This window comes from Sorex fumeus, unplaced genomic scaffold, assembly GCF_029834395.1.
Source record: "Sorex fumeus unplaced genomic scaffold, SorFum_2.1 ptg000007l, whole genome shotgun sequence".
Lineage (NCBI taxonomy): Eukaryota > Metazoa > Chordata > Mammalia > Eulipotyphla > Soricidae > Sorex > Sorex fumeus.
The window spans coordinates 45,410,684-45,424,510 of record NW_026606064.1 but is presented as its reverse complement, the minus strand read 5'-3'; the positions used below and the strand labels follow the sequence as shown (position 1 = coordinate 45,424,510).

General features: G+C 43.9%; 1 pseudogene; it reads left to right on the top strand.

Annotated features, from left to right (window-relative positions):
* The first annotated feature begins 4,520 nt into the window (after window positions 1–4,520).
* Window positions 4,521–5,011, top strand: LOC130016281 (desumoylating isopeptidase 1-like; annotated as a pseudogene).
* The last annotated feature ends 8,816 nt before the right edge of the window (window positions 5,012–13,827 follow it).

Here is a 13,827-nt window from a genome sequence, read left to right as displayed (position 1 = left end):
GAATCACTCAGGAATCACTGGTGGTACTCAGGAGATCATATGCAGAGCTGAGAATGGAATCCAGGTTGAGGAACGCAATTCAAAAGTTTTTGTTGTTGTTGTTCAAGTGGTTTGTTTGGTTTCAGTTTTGGAGGCACACCCGTAATGCTTACTTCTATCTCTGTGGTCAGATATCACTCTTGGTGGTGCTGGGAGATCATAGGGGTATCAAACTCAGATCCTTCACATGCAAGGCAAGCGCCTTACCTCTACTATCTCTCTGGCCTCAACAATGCAAGCATCTTAATCCCTGTGCTATCTTGCCAGCCCTACTGAAATTTCTAAATACATTATGCTTGTTTTCACATTTTGGTAATTATTAATAAAGCTGCAGTGAACACAGGAGTGCAATGTTTTAAAATCACCTTTTATAGTCATCTAAACTGGTGATCAGGCTCTTGCAAAGGTCATTCCAAAGTGACTAGACTTTGGGGCTGGAGAGCTAGCACAGCAGGTAGGGCGTTTGCCTTGCACGCAGCCGACGTGGGTTCGATTCCCAGCAACCCATATGATTCCCCGAGCACCACCAGGAGTAACCCCTGTGCATCTCCAGGTGTGACCCAAAGAACCAAAAAAAACCCAAAAAACAGAAACAAAGTAACTAGACTTTAGTTGTGCTCAACCCACAGGCTCCTTTCTGATGTCCCCTACCTGCCCCCCCCCTTTCTTCACAGAGGACCACCTTCAACTGCATGCCCCCCTGGGAAGCTGCCAGCTAAATCCAGGTTAGAGGAAACACCACCAGACATGCAATATGATTTTTTGAAAAATTAAATGTAAAAATTTAAATATTGAAGCAAAAAGTTATACATTAAAGTTACATTAATGCAATTATATTATAATCTTGTTTGATTCTTAATTCAAACTTGTTTGATTGTTATTTTGGACACCATGGTTTACAAACTGTTATTAGTAGGATTTCATACATGAACTATCTCAGCACCACACAGGTGTTCACTTCCTTCCACCATTGTCCCAGTGTCCCTCCTCCTCCAGCCCCCTTGGTAAGCTTCCTACTGAAATAAGTTCTCAGTTTCTGTTGCCTCTGGACATTTGTCATTCTTTATATCCTGAATATGAGAGAGGTCATTATGTGTCTGTCCCTCTCCTTCTAACTTTACTGAGTACAGTACTCTCCAGATCCATCCACATGGCAATTTCATGATTTAATTTTTCTTATAGACAAGGATCCCAGCAAGCTACAGAGAGTATTTCGCCCTCACGGCAATGCCTGGCAAGCTACCCGTGACGTATTCGATATGCCAAACACAGTAACAACAAGTCTCACAATGGAGATGTCACTGGGCCCGTTCAAGCAAATCGATGAACAACGGGAGGACAGTGCTACATCATAGCCAAGTAGCAATCCACTGCCTATCACAGTTTCTTATATAGGCAGCTGATTTTGGACATAATGGTTGTTTCACATTTTGATAGTTATTAATAGAGCTGCAGTGAACATAGGAGTGCCAATGTCTTTTCTAACTGGATTTTTTTTTTGGACCATTGGGGTAAATGCTCAGAAGTGGAATTGCTGGGTCATATCAGGCCCAATTGATAGTTTTTTGGGAAGTGTTCATACTGTTTTCCAAAAAGGTTTGATTAGCCTATATTCCTGCCAGCAGTGAATGTGGGTCTCTTTTCCTCCACATCCACACCACCAGCAGTTGTTTTTAATTTTTGTTTTTTGTTTTGGGGCCATAACTGGCAGTGCTCAGGGATTCCTCCTGGCACTGTGCTCAGAGATCACTTTTGGGGGCTCAGAGAATCACATGGGATACTGGGGATTGAACCCAGGTAGGCCACATACAAGACATACACCCTACTTGCTGTACTCTCTCTCTCCAGTCCCAACACTGGTTGTTTTTGTTCTTTGTGATGTGTGCCAGTCTCACTAGTGTGAGGTGATATGTCATTGTTGCTTTGATTTGTATTTGTATTTGTAATTTGTATTTTGTAATTTGTATTTTGTATTTGTAATTTGTAATTTGTATTTTGTACTTGTAATTTGTATTTGTATTTGCAATTTGTATTTGTAATTTGTATTTTGTATTTGTAATTTGTATTTTGTAATTTGTATTTTGTAATTTGTAATTTGTATTTTGTAATTTGTAATTGATTTGTAATTTGTAATTGATTTGTAATTTGTAATTGATTTGTATTTTTAATGCAGAGCATTTTTCAAATACTTTTGTATGTCTTTTTTGAGCAGGTTTCTGTTCATTTCTTTCTCCCAATTTTTAGGGTTTTTTTCCTCTTGTATCTGGTAGAGTTCTACTAGTACTTTATATATCTTGGATTATCCAATGAGCGGTGGTGGTTTGTTTATTAAACATACTCATCATATTTATAAGAAAATTGATCATTTGAACATGGTAGCACATCTGATAACATTAATCAATCACTGATAAAATTATGTTTTGTATGTATGTGTGTGTATGTGTGCGTGTGTGGTTTTTTAAATAGTATTTTTAGGGACCAGAGGCATAGAAGAGTAGGTAGAGTATGTAGCTACCCAGGTTCAATCCCAGGCACCCCATAAGATACTCTGAGCCCGCCAGGAGTGAACTCTGAATACAGAGCCAGGAGTAAGCCCTGAACACCACTGGGTGAGGCCCAAAACCAAAAAAGGAAAAAAATTATTTTTTAAAAACATACCTGCTGAAAATATCATGAAGTTATGTGATTTGCTGTGAAATGATGCATGGAAAGGCAGGACTTGAAGTTGGAGACAAGACTGGCCCCCATTAACAATTGTTTAGGAGAGAGATATTATTCCATGAAATTCTTGTACGTTTTGTCTACTAAATATTTATAATAAAATACTTTACAAAACATGTGTATTGTAGTTTAAAATGAAAATTTAAGTGAATTTAAGTGTACATTGTAGTTTAAATGGAAAATTTAAGTAAATTAAATTAAAATGGCATGTATACCATGAACAGCCTGAGGGCATTGATTTAGAGAGAAAGTTTTCCTCATTCTCAGGAATGTTGCAAGTATCTGGACCCAAAACCATTATACCATTGAAAAATATTTACTATGAAGAAAAAAAATCTAATCGCTTCTTGGCCTTTTGGCTAAGATCAAGTGTAGAAAAAAACATCTTTATCACTTGACGATATTTCCTGAGTGTTCTGTAAGGACAGATAGCACTCTCGAGTACCCAGAGTAATGTGCAAGGTATGTGTGATTTCTGCCATTGTACAGGGGTCTACAGAAGCACAGACTATTCCCAGGTCTCACATCTCCTGGGAGCTGCACCTGGCACAGTTGGAATACCAGAGTGAGACATTATTTCCCTTAAGCCAATCTAAAGCTATTTTAGCTGACCCTCAAACCATTTCATTCTAGAACATTCCCTTGGCAGCAGTACTGATAATATGAACACAAAAACCATTTGTTCATCTTGTCACTTCCTCTATGTAGTCCTTTATGAGTAGCAAAGGCAGAGCTGGCCATTCTCAGTTCCGTAGTCCCAAAGCACTTTGCTAACACTGCTGAACAATTTTGTCTGCCTCCCCCTGAAGACTCCAATTTCTCAAGGAAAAAGGACTGTCTCACATTCATTTTGGCAGCTCTGGCGCTCAGAACAGTATCGGATACACAGCGGGACTTACGTTGACCAAGGGCTGAGGATACTGGTTAGCAGTACACTATATGCCTTGGACTCCGTTCCTGGAACCTCAAAAATAACTAACAGAATAAAAGCAAATTAAAAATGAAGAATGGCTATAGAGAAAGTATAATGATTAAGGTGCTTGCCTTGCACAAGGTCGACCCGGTTCAACCGCAGCCCTACATATGGTCCTCCAAATCCCACCAGGAGTTATTATTCCTGAGCACAGAGCCAAGAATAAGCCCTGAATACCACTAGGAATGCCCTCCAAACAAAATAAATAGATAAATTTAAAGAATAAGAAATAAGGGGCTGGAGTTATAGCACAGCCCGTAGGGCATTTACCTTGCACATGGACCACCCAGGTTCAATCCCCAGTATCCCATATGGTCCCCCAAACACCTCCAGGAGTAATTCCTGACTGCATGAGCCAGGAGTAACCACTGTGCATTACCAGGTGTGACCCAAAAAGAATAAATAAATAAATACATAGAAATAAATTTGGAGGGAGGAGGGAGGAGGGAGAGAAGAGCAATAGTACAGCAGGTAGGGGGCATTTGCCTTGCGCACAACCAACTCGGTTTGGATCCCTGCATCCCATATGGTCCCTCAGGCAGCACCAGGGGTAAGTCCTGAGTACAGAACCAGAAGTAACTCCTAAGCATCACCAGGTGTTGGACAGAAACAGAAAGAAACACTAGTCATTGCATGTGCAGCAGAGGAGACCTGAACAGCGCTGGGTGTCGTGGCCCCCCTCACACTCCCTCCTTTCCAACTCCCGTCAGGTGCCGGAAGATCCCTGCAGCAGCCACTACCTGCACAGTGCCTAAGGGACTTTGTGGCGGTCTCCACCACAGGTTGGATGAAGCCACTGAATCTCTATCTGGTGAAGCTCTACGTGTATGACCTATCCAAGGGTCTTGATCCCATCCTAGCACCTTGACTCCATCCTTCTGGGGAAACTGCTGGAAGGCATCTGGTAGACCTTCATTGTCATGCCCCAGGATGAATTCTCCCTTAACAGTGGTGGGATTCCCACCTATTCCCCGGGAGGGACATTGTTTGGGCCCCCTGACTCTGTGGTTGGTGTGGGGAGACAGAAGTCACCGAAGAAATCTCTTGGAGTACCTATCCTCCCTGGGGAATCTCTATTCTGAGGGAAGGCCTACAGTCTCTTTGAACACAACTGCAGCCCTTTCAGCAATGAATGGCCCAGTTCCTGACCCAGGGAACTCACCTTCCCTCTGAAGTTCTCTCCCGCCCTTTTGAGAGGCCCTTTGGCCCATCCCAATCTCCATCCAGATCCAGCCTTCCCCGGCGAGAATCATGGACAGGCCCAATGGTCAGAGCTAATGAGACTGCGGGGACACCTGTCTCTCCAGGGCTTTTTCTTTATAGAAAAAACAAACCGTATCAGATTTCTATTTTATAACTTCACAGCAGAACTAGCCATCAGAGTATGGCTTTCTAATTTTCCCAGGAGGGACCCCGTCAGACCACTGGTGAGACAGCATGGTCCCCCTCTTCCTCCCGCCCCGCCCCCCCATGGAATAGCATCATACTAATTTATTAAGGCTGTCTTTTCTGTGCATTCATTTCTGATTCCTGAATGACTTCCACTCTGGAGACAGGGAGGTGGGTGGTTGAAACAGAAAAAGAGGCGCAATCTGGCCACTTTCGTTTTTGGTGTTTTTTTGTTTTGTTTTGTTTTTTTGTTTTGATTTTTTTTTGTTGTTTTTTTGGGTCACACCCAGCGACGTTCAGGGATTGCTCCTGGTGGGATGTCGGGGATCAAACCCGGGTCATTAAATGAACGTGCAAGGCAAATGCCCTACCCACTGTACTATCGCTCAAGCCCCACGATCTGGCCACTTTTATAGCCATGTGACATCTTACTTTATTCCACTGATATACCAAGAGAAGCACACCACATTTGATGGGGTGTCAAGTAGAAGGCAACTGATCTTGATAAAAAAAATATTTTTATATATTAATATATTATATGTATATTAGCACACAAGGTTCAACCTGTTAACAATATGTTAGTGATCTCTTATATAGGGGAGTAATGGCTCCAAGGTAAACTACAATAATTTTCACACACTTTCCTCTAAGGACACCTTTTTGGATAATTTTTAGTCAATTATTCATAACAAGCAATACAAAATAAATTATTTAGCATCTGTCTTTGGGGCAGGCTTGAGTGGTGGTGGGAAAATTTGAAATAATAGTGGTGGGAAAGTGTAATGGTGGTGGGATTGGTGTTGAAAATATTGAATGTAATAAATTATTATAAACAATTTTATTTAAAAAAAAAAAAGGAGGCAGTCTGAGGCTTTCCCAAATCAGACTCTCTTTCCAAGTATGCCCCACACTACCCCCTGAGGGACCCAGGTGAGTCTGACAACATCCATGACCCAGAAGAATTCCTCCAGCATTAAATGAAGTTTCCTCCAGCAATAAATGAACCAAAGGATATGGTACCTGAGAGACCCAGGATGACAAATCCAACCTAAGTGAATCTTTAACCACCACCTCTCCCTTTCCCTCCTGACCCACCATGCCACGGGGCCAAGACTGCTTCAGGGTCCCAGGAGAGTGCCAGCAGTAGAGCCTGAAAGAGCAGAGTAAAGCCGTTCCTCCTCCCAGTCACACCAATTGCCAAGTGTCTGGCGCCAGCTCTGGAGAACCTGCCTACTGTGCCGAGTCTGCTCCTGCTGAGCATAGCCGTGGTCGGCCCGTCCTAGCAACAGAGTGGGTAAACTGGCCCCCGCCCACATCACTGTGCTGTAATCAAGCAGGGACCAAGGGGAAAGGAATCCCTGGTCCACGGTGATATCCCTGATGCAAAAAGAACATTTTCAGATATATATACCAAAGCTCACACCACCCAAACTTTAACAACATGTTAGTGATATCCTACAGAATGTCTTAATGACTCCTGCCAACATAAAACAAGCTTTACACTGTTTCCTATATGAACACTTTTTTGTAAGCATGTTCAGCAGTTCTTCATAACAGACAATACAAAATATATTATTTCGGTTGTGTTTTGCAACAGGGCTTGGGGCTTGGGATGGAAACATCCCGAATTTGGTGGTGGGAAGGTGTAATGGTGCTGGGATTGGTGTTTGAATGTTAAATGTAACCAAATATTGTGAACTTATAAAATAAAAAAAATTAAAAATTAAAAACAAAGAAAACGTGGGATTAAGATAGCCAGAAACCTCACAATGTTTCTGAGAGGAAACATGTTTTGAAGGGACCTGTCATTTCCCCTGCCACTCCCTAAGGAAGCATGGCCGGGCCTGTGTGGGCATCTTCCTAAAGCGCTTCCTCCAGGAGCTGTGAGGCAGACAACAGCCTGGGGTTGGAGATGGGGCAAGGCCTACTCAGTTGCCGTCAACCCCGTCAGATCCTTGCCACTACAAATGGTCCTGAGCACCACTAGGGATGACCACTGAGCACTGCTGGATAAAGAAACCAACCAACCAAAGTATCCTGCTTTCCAAAACATCCTAATTTCACATTATAGGACCAGTTTCAGAAAATATATATTGAATACCACTACTGAGAGAAAATTTCCTGACATTTTCCTGGGATTCATCATTTTGCTCACCACCCTCATTCCACAGATCCGTTTCCTTTTGCCCCATACCCGAGCAGCATACATCTCACCTTCTCCTTTTCCATCTCCCCCACCCCACTTCTCCCTCCCTCTTTCCCTAATTGGTTTTCTTCAACAATAATTTGTTTCACGCCTCCTAACCATTGTTTGATTTTGATTTTGGTTTCAGGGGCCACAGCTGGTTGTGCTCAGGGTTTGTTCCCAGCCCTGTACTCAGGGATCACTCCTGGCAGTGCTCAAGGAACCATAGGTGAGGCTAGGAATCAAATCCAAGTCAGCCGTGTACAAGATAAGCACCCTGCCTTCTGGACTAATCTCCAGCCCAGTTTCTAACCCTTAAAGAATTTTCACTTTTATCTCATTTTATTTTCACAACAGCCAAGTAAGGTAGGTATTCTTTCCCTTTACAAATTAAAAAGCAGGTGCTGGAGCAATAGCACAGTGGGTAGGGCGTTGCAATAGCACAGTGGGTAGGGCGTTTGTCTTGAATGTGGCCAACCAGGGTTCAGTTCCCAGCATCCCATATGTTCCCCTGAGCACCGCCAGGAGTTATTCCTGAGTGCATGAGCCAGGAGTAAATCCTGTGCATCACTGGGTGTGACCCTAAAAGCAAAAATACATTAATTAAAAAGCAAAACAACAGTATTGTCTACACTAATGATTTAACCAGTAAGCACAGAGCCCACCCCAAAGATAATGCTTTCTTTTCCCCTTTCCCAAGATAATGCTACCACTCCAGGTAATGCATCTTTCCTTCCAGTGTGTGGGTGCTATCTGACAATACCCATTTTTAAATAGGGGTTCCTGGGCCCCAGATCCAGAAATTCTTTCAGGGAATCTGAATTTCCAGCAAGGAATCCCTCCCAGTGTATGTAATGTGGGCAATGGCCAAGTTCCCTTTCAGGAACATGCAGGTCTAGGACACTGTTTACTTAAATGTCTGGAGGGGAAGTATGGTTTGTATAGCCACAGGAATTGGCTATACAAACAAGGACGTTTCCCATCTAGCAGCATTAAGAAAAAAAGGAAAGAAAGAAAATAGGAAGTGGAGATATTAAAGTGTTCCATCTAATTCTGTTAGTGAAAATCCAAGTTAGCTTGCTCTCATGGACGTTTCTGTCTCTCGCATGGCATAAGCCTCAAATTTGATTAACTCTGTTTCTAGAAAGTGTGAGAAGGACTAGAATTGGGCCCTTTGGTTTTCCTGCCCCTGAGTCACCGGCTGGGATCAGGCAGGCTCTGCAGGCTGCAGGCATGCTGGGCTCTGAGTCACAGGTTGGCTTCCCCAGCCCCAGCAGAAGCTTGAGAATCCCACTGGTTTCCCACAAGGCCAGGAGGAGCTGGGGAGTGGAAAAGCATTTGGGGTCCACAACAAGCAAACTTCCTCCAGTAGATCAGGCATTCTTCTTGCCAGGAAACTGCCATTGTCATTTAATCTGATGCTGAGAGCTGTGTGGGTACAGGAGGTATTTGAATGGAAATGTTAGGATTGATTCCCGGAACTGTGACTTGGGGAACAACAATTGGCCCCCAGAATCACCCCAGGTATGATTAACTGCCCCCCAACCCGGCAAAAAAAAATCAAATGTTTCCTATAAGATAAAATGGGATTTCTCCCTGTTTTACTTTTTGGTGGCTTAAAAAAAATTAATCACATTTCATAAAACTAATTATGACAACTAAGCTGGTAGAATCTTCTTGCCAGGCTCTGCAAAGGTGGACCTGTCAGAACTTATGAAAGGTACAATTTGGGAGGACGCGAGCCTCCCTTCCTCTGCTGCCTTTGGTGATGAGAGCTTTCATCCTAGTCAGAAAATAATATTAATGTCTGGAGTTGGAGAGATAGCACAGCGGGTAGAGCGTTTGCTTTGCACGCGGCCGACCCGGGTTAGATTCGCAGCATCCCATATGGTTCCCTGAGCACCACCAGGAATAACTCCTGAGTGCAGAGCCGAGAGTAACCCCTGTGCATTGCTGGGTGTGATCCAAAAAGAAAAAAAAATATTAATGTCTCCATTTGATTCTGAAGCCATGAGATGAATCCACATGTCATGTTTCCTTGGCATCTCCAGGGTTAGGCAGGGCAATGGGCTTATGGGAGATAACTCAGAGCTGCCTTGCATGTGCTAAACAAGCCTGTGCCTGGGTCTGGGCGTTAGGCACTAGTGCTCACGCTTTCACACTACATGTTGGGGCAGGCCACCACAGATTCACCCTGGGAAGAATTCCACCATGACGAGGGGATTTCATGTATCTGCCACCCTCCTTCCTCCTGCAGTGTGTCATCAGGAACAGTTGGTCTATTAATTCTCTGAGGGTCACTGCACCCCCATCCTCATACTGTTCTATCCTGGCCTAAAGGCACGTGGTTCCTACTCCCCTGTGGTGATGCTGAGGAAGTGGCACTTCTGTGGCTAAGGGAGTGGCACTCTGTGCTCCACTTGGGTCTGACTGGCCCAAGATTGGAAAATTGAGAAGGGAAGAAAGAAATATCTTGTATACCTACTACTTCTGTGCTAATTTTCCATAAACCTTCTTATAACTGAAGGTTGCTTTTTTAATTTCCAGTTTATTGTTTTTTAAAGAGCATCGCCACATGCTAATCATGTAAACTGGACACTTCTTAAGAAGGGAGCTTTCCTGATAATTACACGGGACAGCAAAAGTAGACTCGGTTGTCCTGGGCAATGTGGGACATATGGTCACTCCACTTATGAAGTAGCTGAATAAAAAAGATACATAAAGAGTCTTGGCAACTTCAGGTGACATGAAACATGATCATGACATGAAACATGAACCTGATTGTAGTAATCACTGAGGTGTGGGAGTTGTAATCACAACCTAATCTAGCAAAAAGATAAATATGACCTCCCCTCCCCCTTAGAGTATGTGTAAACACCTCTGTAAAATGGAGGTGGCTTAACAGTCTACATATAATGGGGCTGGAGTACTAGCACAGCGGGTAGGGCATTTGCCTTGCAAGCGGCAGACCCGAGTTCTATTCCCAGCATCCCATATGACCGCCTGAACCCCGCCAGGAGTAATTCCTGAGTGCAGAGCCAGGAGTAACCCTTGAGCATTGCAGGGTGTGACCCAAAAAGCAAAACAAAACAAAACAAAAAAAACAGTATACATATTGATGCCCGTGGGGTCCCCAGGTGACTTATGTTAAGTGGGAAGGAGAGAGGCAGCAGCCTGGAGAAGGGAATCTGCTACTTTCTCTCTATCCACCTCTTGTCACGTGGAAATCTAGGCCTTGCTCCATGCAGGAAAGAAAAATCAGTCCTAGGCCTTACCCAGGTAGTTCTGGTGCCTGCGTTTCCATCACAGAAAAGAATTTAAGGAGGAGACAAACAGTGAAGTAAAAAACAGGTTTATTTGGGAAATCTTGAGAAAGTGGGGAGAGAGGGAGAATAACATCCTCAAGAGAGAACAAACGCTTCTCCAGAGTTGAGAGGGAGCCCCAGTACACATTACAGCAATAGATATAGAAGTATGAAAGTACACATCTAGGAGTACACATCTCAAGAGGGGAGATGTGGGCGACAGATGCTCAAGCACCACATGTTCTTTGCAGCATCACATGGGCACGGGTAGCACATGGGCCCGGGCAGCATATGAACACATTTCCTTTGTTCACGTTGGTTTTCCCAAGCTTCCCCTCATGGGGCTTTCTACCTAGGTAAGCATTTGTTGCTAGGGTGGTTGCCAAGGGGGTAGAGTTGAGAGTAGACAATGGTCTTATTTAGCATTTCGTTCCTGTCCATTGTTTCTACTGGAGCATCCTCTCAGAGGGGAGTCCAGCCTTCTCTGGGTCTGTGCAGGCCTGAGGTAAATGTTTTAGTGAAGTAATAAAACCACTAGCCCCTTGACATAGGAACCAAGGCCTGATAAGACTTCAGCTGGTGCCAAAGATCCAGAGAAGGCTGGACACCACCACCCCCTCCCACAAGGGCCCCACTGAGAGAACCTCCAGCAGGAACAAAAGTCAAGGAAAGGAATTTCAAAGACCATCAACCAATCCCAACTCTACCTATTTGGCAACCACCCTAGCAACACTCTTACCTAGCTAGAAAACCCCATGTGGGCAGCTTGGGAGAAACCTCATAAAGGTCAACTTGAACAAGGAAGCACGTACATATGCTGCCCCAGCCCATGTGCTGCTTGTGTCTATTTGGCCAAGCATACGTGGTGCCCGAGCATATATATATGCTGCCCACATCTCCCCTCATGAGATGTTTACTGGGGTTCTCTCTGCCTTTGGAGAAACCTGCGTTCTCTCTTGAGCATGTTACTCTTTCTCCCTTTCTCTCCCTCCTTCGTTTTCTCAAAAAGTCTCCTGTTTTTACTTCACTGCTCATCTACTCCTGAAATTCTTTTCTGTGAGAAAGACAAAGACCTGAAAGGTCTGGGTAAGGCCTAGGACTGGCTTTTCCTGTAAAGAGCAACTCCTCGCTCCAGCCTGAGTTCACAGCTTCCTGAGAAATCAGGCGGTGGAGACTAACTCCCATGCTGAGAAAGTCAAGTGGGAGTGAGGGGTGTTTTGGCAGCCACCTAGTGGGGCTGGTACGAGTTGAAGTCCATGCTGTGAAGGGGCTCATTGCAGACTTTAGCAGTCCTAGCCTTACCAGTAGGTCCTTTAGAGTGGCAGAGGTGGATCAGGAGAAAGAAAATGTCATCTCTCTTCTCTGCCTCACATAAGTCACCTGAAGGGGCCTCTGACTTCAAGCCTATTGGTTTTATTACTTCCTAAGAACTCATTGCCAAGGGGAGTCCTTTCCTATCTACCTGCCTGGCTGTTCCAATATCATTGTGAGGATTAAATGAGTGAAGACTGTAAACTCTCTAGAGATGAGGCAGGCAATACATATAATCTAGTGTCACTAGTTGTGATGTTAACATAGGAGAATAAAAGACACACTAAGGGGCCAGAGCGATAGTACAGCAGGTAGGGCATTTGCCTTGCATGCAGCCGACCGGGGTTCGATTCCCATCATCCCATATGGTCCCCTGAGCTCTGCCAGGAATAATTCCTGAGAGCCAGGAGTAACTGTTGCGCATCACCAGGTGTGACCCAAAAAGCAAAAAAAAAAAGACACACTAAGAGCAATGACGTTAAATTTCAAGCTGAACACATAATTACTCAGTTGTGGCAGGAAAGGCAGTTATCCTTGGCTCCCACCACGCAAGTTGTTTATCCTTTTAGAGGTCCCAAGACTCCCACCCCCTTTTTCTCCTATCAGTTAGCCACTCCATAATAGTGTATTACCAATACTTCTGATCTGCAGAACTTCGTTTTAACTACTTTCTTGTGGATTCCTCAATTCCCTTGATCTTTTGTTCCTTTCATGTCACCTGATGACAAAACCTTATCCTGAATGTACCACTTCTGCTCCAGACCCAGCATTTCTGAACAGATTACTGCAGGATTACTTGAAAATCTAACTTCCCTAGCACTTTCTCAACTCCCTTATTTCCCATAGGGGATAGTGCGAAATGTCATTATTCTTCTCAGGCTCTATAACCTATTACTTCCTCCTCACTCAAAAGGAAAAACAGGCCAGTAGGTAGAGATTGTTGAATTTAGTTCATTGTTCTCACCATTCACACGCCCTTACCCCCAACCAAATCTTTCTGCACCAGAAACTGGTCCCTCTGATTTCTTCAGAGTATTCAAATTCTCTGTGCTTTGAATACAAAGGTGCTTGCATCTGCCCCATAGCCCTTAATGAAAATGACTCCCTCAACCTGCTGTTTCTCTCCAGCCCTGTGTTCTTCCTCCTCACTGTCAAGTAACCAAACCTCCATGCTTTACTTCCTCAAATCCAGTCACTCCTAAACCCGCAAATCAGCTCTGGCAGAGATTTCCAGTAAACTCTTTCCGTAAAATGAGTGAACATTTCCCCCACCTTCATTTGCTTCACCTCTCTGGCCTTTGACCTGGTCAGTTTCTGCCTCCTTCGGACTCTCTCCTATCTTCTTCTCTTCAATTTTTGCTTCTCCTCTCCTCCCGGGAGTTCCTCTTTCTCTGCCTTCCCTTCAAAGCTGATTTTTCTCATGGTTTTGCTAACCTTCTTCTCTTTCTAAGGCAGTAACTATTACTTACCTGCCTAGAACTCCAAAATCCACATCTCTAGTCAGCTCTCCCTCTACTGAGCCAATTAGTTATTGGACGTCCTTCCCTGGGTGTCCCATTAGCTTCTCAAATCCAGGTAGTTCATAGCCAGCCTTATGTTTCTCTACCAATCCCTGCCTTGCTTCTTGGACCATCTCTGAATGAATGGCAGTATAATTTACCCAGTGGGAACTTTTTCATTCCATATTTCTGTGCTTCTTCCATCTTTCTCTAGATCTTCAGAATAATGTCTAACTCTATACCTAACACAATATTCTTAATGATAAAGCTCCTGTCACTCACACCAGCATCATCTCTCATCTTGCCTCCTATACACTACACTCAAGTGCTTTCAACTCCCAGATAATTCGATGTTTGTCTCGTAGTTTTGCTTCTGTTCCACTGCTAAAATTTGCTGAGCCCTGA